Here is a 10,000-nt window from a genome sequence, read left to right on the forward strand (position 1 = left end):
ATATACCAGAAAAAGAAGACTAGATGAACACGGTTTCAATACCGACATATGATGGAGATTCATCACAGAGAAATATTTTTGCTAACAGAAAGCAACACAAGTGATGACACTACACGAAGAAGACGACAAAACCTTTAAAATGGTTGAGAGTTTCCAAAACACACCAACAGATTTAAACAGAATCTACATAAGTAGACGCAGGCGTAGCTCTGTAGAAAGAAGCTTGCTTCCCATCCACATGGTCACGGGTTCAGTCTCAATGCGTAGCACCTTGGGCAGGTGTTTCTCACCATAACCCCCAGGTTAACCAAAGCCTTGTCAGTGGATTTGTTACACAGAAACTGAAAGAAGCCCGTCGTATATATACATATACATATACATATATATATATATATATATATATATATATATATTATATATATATATATATATATATATATATATATATGTATGTATGTATGTATATGTATATGTATATAAAAATTAGAAAAATCACCTTTTATCAATTCAAAATGAACAATTAAATTACTCCATCTAGAAAATTACATATAATAGAAAAATGAAAATTTCTAAATTGAATTTTTTTCCTTGTAAGTTTGGATTTTATTCCCTCAAATAATAATTATATATATATATATATATATTAGCTGGTGTACCTGGTGTACCAGGTAATTCCCGGGGGTAAAAATATTCTATTCAAACGCCTTATTACTCTGATATAGGAAAGCAATTTCGTTATAACTGCCACAAAAGGTGTATGTTCTGTCACGAAAAAGTACAAAAAACTGTCAGCTGGAGAAGGGAGGGATTGTTGGAGGTTGGCGAGGGAGGTTTTCGGAGGTTGGCGAAAAAGATTGTCGAAGGTTGGTGAGAGAGGTTATATAAATATATGAATGAAGTGTTTGAAGAAAATACAATAATAACGTTCACACTCACTGATGGTCGCTCTCAGTAACTCCTTGTGGCTTACGGAATTCTTGTTTTTATAACTATCGAAGGATAGCCAGAAGGATAGACATGTTTTTGAGAACAAATGATTTCGCTGGAGGTCTGTTATCTCCATTCTAGCAAGTGGTGGCCTAGAAGGTTAGAAGGGTTAAGCGGCAAAGACATTATTCTGTTTAGCGATGGTATCTGGGAAATGTATAACTGCTGTCATTCACAGAAAAACTGTTTTACCGTGAGAAAAGCGCTGTTGAAGTGTTAAATTTGGCAATCGAGGATCGAATCCATGCTAAGCCTGCATGAAGCCACTACAAATACGTTGTGGAATTAAAAAAATTATCTACTGTCACGGAAAAAGTGTAACTGTAAAAATGCAGAATTATCGGAGTAATGGACGTTCAAAATAGTATGTATGTATAGAAATATATGAATGAAGTCTAAGGTTTAATATTCAAATTAAAGAAGTGCAATAATAATGTTTAGCAGTTAAAAACTGTGAGTAGTGAAATGTAAAATTAGGTCGGCTGATCGGGAGAATCAAATATTGATCGCTTCGCTAAAAACTTCAGGTGGTATGGGTTATTTCCCTTGGGTGTTAAAAAAAATTAGTTATATGAGGTAGATATAAAGGTCCTTTCCAGGGGCTGTATAATCGATTTTTTTCAACAATCTAAGTATGTCACGAGGTTTCCAGACATGAGTTCTACTCACGTGTCAAGTTTCATCAAAATCGATAAAACCATGTAGGAGTTAGCTAACAACGCCGCAAACAACACACACCGATTTTCCACATATGTAGTGTGTATATATATATATATATATATATATATATATATATATATATATATATATTATATATATATATATATATATATATATATATATATATATATGTATGTATGTATGTATGTATGTATGTATGTATGTATGTATAAAAATACAAACTGGGATAAGAACGCAAAACATTTAGAAGACGATACAAAAAACACGGACAGGACATTCGAAGCCTTCAATCTTTAGTCAAGAACCGGATCATCCTCGCAATTTCGGCTGATTAATCTTGAGATTGCTCCAATCCGGCCAGCCCCAAGTAAAAACTAAGCTAAGCGCATTAGATTCCTTGGAAGAAAGCCTCGAATGTATACAAAACAAGGACAGAAAAAATATGTGTGTGTGTGTGTGTGTGTGTGTGTGTGGTGTGTGGAGGCGCAATGGCCCAGTGGTTAGGGCGGCGGACTTGCGGTCGGAGGATCGCGGTTTCGATTCCCAGACCGTTGTGTGTGTTTATTTAGCGAAAACACCTAAAGCTCCACGAGGCTCCAGCAGGGGGGGGGTGATCCCTGCTGTACTCTTTCTCCCACTCTTTCTTCTGTTGGCCTGCTCGCTTAGCCAGCGGGGTGGCGTCGTTCGAAGGCTAAAACAATGCGAACGCATTGTGACCAGCGATGTGTAGCAACATCTGATGGTCTGGTCGGTCACGTGATCACGTGATATATATATATATAATATAGAGAGACAGACAGACAGACAGAGAGGGGAGAGTTAGCAGTTGTAGTAACCGACTAAGGGATAAAATATCCGTTATTGTGTTATCCCCGGGCAATGGTGTGCAGGGACACCATACACATCGAGCGCAGGTGACAACAGGGTAAACAAAAGTTTACCAGGAACCAATGCAAATAATTAGAAAATGGAGAAAAACATAGATTAACCAGAACATCGATAGGACCACACGTAAAGCTTGTTTGTTAATACAAAGCAAGACATAACAAAGCTAACAGCTGTTTCTGATCAAAATTCCCAGAATGCAGTCTGTACATAAATGCGAGAATAAAATTCTTCATCTTGATAGGGCATACGAATTAAGGCAACCGATCTTCCTCAGAGGGAAAAACAAGAGCATACAATATAAACAAGAGGGAGAAAGAAGAGGTAAGAAAGCATGGTTTAGACAAATAGTCTTAAAGCCCAATATGCTACGTGCACATAAGTATTTACTATCCGAGCTCAAAGAAGGTAGATGAGAGAATGAGCCGTAATTGGACTAGGGAATACTACAAGTTATTAACGGGAGTGTGCAATTAGGAGGTGGGGGCAGGGTGTTAAAGGAAGAAGTTACCCAGTTCTATGTAAATAAGATACTAATTTTGATCCGAAACAGCTGTTAGCTTTGCTATGTCTTGCTTTGTATTGATAAAAACCTTTAAATGTACTTGGTTAATCTATTTTTACCCCATTTTCTAGTTATTTGCATTGTGCGTGTGTGTGTGTGTGTGTGTGTGTGTGTGTGTTTGTGTTTTTCTCAGTGTTTGTGCCACCACCACCGCTTGACAACCGGTGTTGGTGTGTTTAAGTTCCCGTAATTTAGAGGTTCGGCGAAAGAGACTGATAGAAAGAGCAAGGGTTGCGTAATCACACCTATTAGCTTACACCGGAAACAGCTCTATGAAAGTGATAACGTAAAGAAAGGAACAACATAATTCCTGTTCTTTCGTCATTCTTCAATTAATATTATGCTCTTATGCTCTGTACTCACCTGACGCTTAACTCTAAAACACAGGTATATTGAATATACTGAGAATTAAAATTTCGTTAAAAGTCCGTTGTAATATTTACAATTTTGAAAGAATTTAGAAGATTCAGATACTCTTAGGGTGACATTGTTTTTCTTGGAATGCAGGCAATAACCAAGAAACGATTTTTTTTGTAGTCTTGATATTTTGCCTTTTCTGGTGTTTGACCAGTTTTTAAGAATACTATTCGATATCAGCTTCAAAGCGACTTTGATCACAGATACCGTTGTCGTTCTTAAATGCCACATTTTGTTTAAATCTCTATTTCAAGGTCGTCGTATTTACTTAACCCTACAAGTTTTGACAGAGGTGTTGCAGTCACCTGGGATTGGCATATCTATGAGCAAACATGTTTCGTCAATTTATTTGAAATCATTAATATTATCATTTTATTATCATTATTATTATGTTTTTTCCTTTTTTCTTCAAATTTTCTTCCGTTTCTCGCCGAGTGTTTTCCATACACCTAGGGCAGAGAAGCTCATTGTATGCATTCCCAGATTACACGCGAAAATTCACAGGTAAAATATAAATTCATGGATGGATGTTGTTTTCACAGCGATAATGCTCTTCTCAGTACATGAGCCGTTCCAGTTAACACGATTTTTTGCACTTCCTGTAGGGATGGTAAGCCTGGAATCATTTTCAAATAGGTTTCAGTACCTTTTTTATTATCATTATTATTATTATTATTATTATTATTATTATTATTATTATTATTATATTATTATTATTATTATTATTAATATTATTATTATTATTAAAGCGGCAATGTGGTTGAATCGTTAGCACGCCGGACAAAATGCTTAGCGGCATTTCGTCCGTCTTTACGTTCTGAGATTAAAACATTCCTCCGGGATCGACTTTGCCTTTCATCCTTACGGGGTAGATAAATTAAGTACCAGTCAAGTACTTAATTCGTTGTGAACGGCTATCCTCCTCCCTACAAATTCTAGGCCTTGTGCCTATAGTAGTAGTAGTAGTAGTAGTAGTAGTAGTAGTAGTAGTAGTTACCTTCATCACATAGCTTTTTGTATCTCCTCAACATTCGCATTTTATTGTTGTTGCTTTTGATCTAAACGAGATCCCTTCGCTTCATTCATCTTTACTCTTTTACGTGTTTCAGTCATTTGACTGCGGCCATGCTGAAGCACCACCTTTAATCGAGCAACTCGACCCCGGGACTTATTCTTTGTAAGCCCAGTACTTATTCTATCGGTCTCTTTTGCCGAACTGCTAAGTGACGGGGACATAAACACACCAGCATCGGTTGTGAAGCAATGCTAGGGGAACAAACAGACACACAAACAAACACGCACACACATATATATATATCTATATATATATATATTATATATATATATATAATATATATATATATATACGACGGGCTTCTTTCAGTTTCCGTCTACCAAATCCACACACAAGGCTTTGGTCGGCCTGAGGCTGTAGCAGAAGACACTTGCTCAAGTTGCCACGCAGTGGGACTGAACCCGGAACCATGTGGTTGGTAAGCAAGCTACTTATCACACAGCCTCTTGGTCAATTTTGTTGAGAAACTAACACACGTTACTCAGGTACTGTTTTTTTTTTCTTTTGTGGGCCTGACGAGTCGTACCATCGATGAAAATGTGCGTTTATGTAAAAATTCAAAGTTTCCTTTACAAAAACTAAACTAATGCCAAAAATATCATCATAGGCGTAGGGTTGGTTGTGTGGTAAGTAGCTTGCTGATGAACCACATGGTTCCGGGTTCAGTCCCACTGCGTAGCACCTTGGGCAAGTGTCTTCTACTATAGCCTCGGATCGACCAAAGCCATGTGAGTGGATTTCGTAGACGGAAACTGAAAGAAGCCCGTCGTACATATATACATATATATATATATATATATGTATGTATGTATGTATGTATGTATGTATGTATGTATGTATGTATGTATGTATGTATGTATGTATGTATGTATGTATCTGTATATGTTTGTGTCTGTGTTTGTCCCTCAACATCGCTTGACAACCGATGCAGGTGTGTTTACTTCCCTGTAACATACCAGTTCGGCAAAAGAGACCGATATAATAAGTACTAGGCTTACAAAGAATAAGTCCTGGGATCGATTTGCTCGACTAAAGGCGGTGCTCCTGCATGGCCGCAGTCACATGACTGAAACAAGTAAAAAAGTAAAGAGTATAGTATTTGTGATGGGGGAATGAAAGACAAGTGTTATGTAACACTACGAGGCCACAGTGATGTGGCCGCCATGGCTACAGCAGGCTTTGATAACATTTCCCTACCGGTTTCTATAGCTACGTTGACGTCACAGCAAGGAGACGAGAAGTAATCTATGTATTCAAAGGAAACCAATACGAGATGGTGACAGCCATTTGCAACAGCGAGCAGGAAGTTCGAACATTGGCCACAACAGCATGAACGTCTCAAGATTTGGTGAAGATCCCACAGTATATGGGACGTCGGCTGACCACATTTAGTGTTAATGAACGTGTCACCATACAACAACATGGTCAGCGTAAAGACATTGGTTGAATGATCTGGAAAAATAGCAGAACTGAAGTTTTATGAGTTAGTCGTACAGGAATACATTCCTGGCATACCCGATCGCTTTTTATTCGACGAGTGCTAACAAATGCGGGTGAAAATGGAGGATAGAAAACCCATATGTTACATTTGTGGTAACATTTCTGATACACCACCTCTGAGCGTATTACCCAACGGTGGACAGAGAGAGAAAACAATTAGACAGACAGACAGGCAAATAGATAGATAGATAGATAGATAGATAGATAGATAGATAGATAGATAGATAGATAGATAGATAGATAGATAGATAGATAGATAGATAGATAGATAGATAGATAGATAGATAGATGGATGGATAGATAGACAGATGGATAGATAGATAGATCGATCGATAGATAGATAGATAGATAGATAGATAGATAGATAGATAGATAGATAGATAGATAGATAGATAGATAGAGATAGATAGATAGACAGACAGACAGACAGATAAATAGACAGACAGACAGACAGATAAATAGATAGACAGACAGACAGACATGTAGACAGATAGACAGACAGATAGATAGATAGATAGAGAGATAGAGAGATAGATAGAGAGAGAGAGAGAGAGAGAGAGAGAGAGAGAGAGAAAGATTCCTTGGTGTACTAAATGTTTAGTTTGTTTTGTTTAGATTTTAGTTGCCTGGTATAAAAAAATATTTTATAACATTTTTTTCTGTAGAAAAAATGAACGACTAGCCGTACTGCTGGTATTCACAAAAGACATCAAAGATAGCAGATAAAAGAGTGCAAAGACCAATTCTTCAACACATCTTAACAATTGAATAGCATATGATTTGTCCCCTCCGTCTCTCTTTTAACGCAACTTCTACCTCCTCTGCTTCCTTAAACTGTCCTGTCGTATAACATCTTCACCCAACTTTATCTAAGGTATCTGTCTTTCTTCCTCTTATTAAACCAGGAGGCGCAATGGCCCAGTGGTTAGGGCAGCGGACTCGCGGTCGTAGGATCGCGGTTTCGATTCCCAGACCGGGCATTGTGAGTGTTTATTGAGCGAAAACACCTAAAGCTTCACGAGGCTCCGGCAGGGGATGGTGGTGAACCCTGCTGTACTCTTTCCCCACAACTTTCTCTCACTCTTTCTTTCTGTTTCTGCTGTACCTGTATTTTAAAAGGGCCAGCCTTGTCACACTCTGTGTCACGCTGAATCACCTCGAGAACTACGTTAAGGGTACACGTGCTTGTGGAGTGCTCAGCTACTTGCACGTTAATTCCACGAGCAAGCTGTTCTGTTGATCGTATCAGCTGGGACCCTCATCGTCGTAACCGACGGAGTGCTCCTTTTTATTAAACCTGCTTTCCATTCCCCTCTAAGCCCATCCCCAATTCTTCCTCATCAGGATAATTCTCTGGAATAATTCTCTTGGCAACCATGTTTGTTTGTTTCGTTCGTTTTCTACAGACACTTTGTATAAGTGTGCAAACTGAATGATAACCGTATCAATCTCATCAGGTTTTGGAAAGCCTGCGACGATTATGAGCACTACAATTTCCCCTTGATTAAATCACAAACAAACTAAATGAATTCCACGTAAATAATAAACGTGGGGATTACGACTGAACAATTCTAGAAGAGCTGCAGCGAGTGTCCGTAACGTTATCGTTGTAGAATTTAGTCAGATAAATTCGAAGTTCTGTGATAGGTTTACGAGTGAAATTTTTCATTCGGTGTAAGCTTAGCCAACTTATCTTACGACATAAAAGATGGTAAATGACTTTGAAAGAATTCCAATTTTCATTAATTCCAACGAGTAGACGGCAGAATCACACATATATTGATAAAAAGGTTGACAGTTTATGGCGACTGCCTCCAATCAAATGTTTTATTGAAACCGTTGTAGGAAAGACTTACACGCTAGTGGGGACGTTGATTGGCTGTTGGCATACAACTACGACCACCACCACTACCACGATAGTAACAGCAGCAGCAGCAGCAGCAGCAACGGCAATAATCAGGAAAGTATAAAGATAATGTTCATGATGATGATGATTACGTTGGTAAAAAAATTAGTATTGATGGTTATGGTAATGATGATTGAGATGATGATGACAACGGACAACGGTTCATACTCTTCATGAGTCCTCCCTCTAACCTAATTGTAGGAAGATAACAAAGAATTATCTTTCGAAGTTAATCAGAGGGGAGGGGCAGCAACCATGACCTCTGTAGAACCTCTCAGATTGCTGACTGTGATGCGGCCTCGACAGTGTGAATGTGCGCATGATGGTAAACCCTACTGGAGTAGGAGATGGTTTGGCAGAAGGTTCCTTTAGTGTGGATATTTGCCTAAAACGATTGTTTCAATCACTCACCAAATTGTTTTTGTGGAAGCACATGGCCTAGTGGTTAGAGAAGCGGATCTGCAGTCGAAGGATCGCGGGTTCGAATCTCAGACCGGGCGATGTGTGTGTTTATGAGCGAAATACCTAAGCTCCATGTGGCTCCGGCAGAAGATAATGGCGAGACTTCTGCTGACTCTTTCGCCACAACTTTCTCTCACTCTTTCCTCCTGCATCTTGCAGCTCACCTGCGATGGACCGGCGTCCCTTCCAGGTAGGGAACCTATACGCCAAGAAACCGGGAAACCGGCCCTTATGAGCCAGGCATGGCTCGAGAAGGAAAAAAAAACTGTTTTTGATAGATCAGGAGTGAAGCTCAAACAAGTCAGCTGACTTGATCTTGCCATAAAGTCAATACCTATGAAGATAGGTATTGTGCTGGTTAGTTGCGTTAAGGGCAGTTGGATGCAATATAAGGATCGAAGGTAAAGGCTGTCTCCACAGGACCCACTTGGTTAGGAAATGCCTTCTAGAAATACTTTCAGTAAGAGACCAACCAACAAGATAGCTGAAGTATGAGAGGAAGAAAAGCTTGAGGGTTCTGCAATACATGGATGGATAGTCTTGCAAAAGTTGTGCTGTTGAATGAATGCCGTTCAAATTATAAAAGTAGATTCTTCCAATTGTTGTGTGCAATGTTTTTGCTTTGTTTTGTTTTGATTTTGCTTGAACTCACAACCCCCTAAATCACCCAAATGAATCACTAGGATGATCTCCGGATAGTCTTTGGTTTTTTTTTCTATTTCGTATGTAAGTGGGATGTGGAGAGACATCCCTAAGGGGGGGGGGGGTTCAATCATATCTGCTAATTTGTTTTTGACGGATCAGAAGTGAGACATTTCCAAGGGTAGTTAATTTAGAACTAAAAAAAAGTTACGTTTATATATTTGTTGTGCAAGATTTTTTATGTGAAATTGTGTGTTGAAACAGATATTGTTGTATTTCGGAATGGTCATTTTGCCAGTTTAGCCAATAAAAAACACACGCACTATATATGCCCGACGAATATGATTAGTATGGTGTGTAACACCACCACCAGTGGCCAGGTGGTTACTCATCTGTCTCGCTTTATGACTACGAAGATGACATACATACATACATACATACATACATACACACATACATACATGCATGCATACATACATACATACATACATACATACATACATACATACATACATACATACATACATACATACATACATACATACATACATACATACATACATACATACATACATACATACATACATACATAAAGATTTAAAGAATAATGACCAAAGCCATACACTTTCCTCCACAACCTTGCTACCAAGCAGTTGGCCGGTCGACATTATTCTTAAATTTATTCAGAATTCTGAGCAGTTTTCGTTCAGTCACAAGGCATTGCCTAACTCAATGCTTTGATAAAAGATATTTGGTCAAGGTGTCACACAGTGCGGGATCGATCCTGCGGCGACATAGTTGCGAAGAGAAAACTTCCTTAGCATGCAGCCATGCCTACGACTGTTACGTGCAGGTACTCCAAAAATCTTGCCCATTCGTT

This window comes from Octopus sinensis, linkage group LG14 (genome assembly GCF_006345805.1).
Source record: "Octopus sinensis linkage group LG14, ASM634580v1, whole genome shotgun sequence".
NCBI lineage: Eukaryota > Metazoa > Mollusca > Cephalopoda > Octopoda > Octopodidae > Octopus > Octopus sinensis.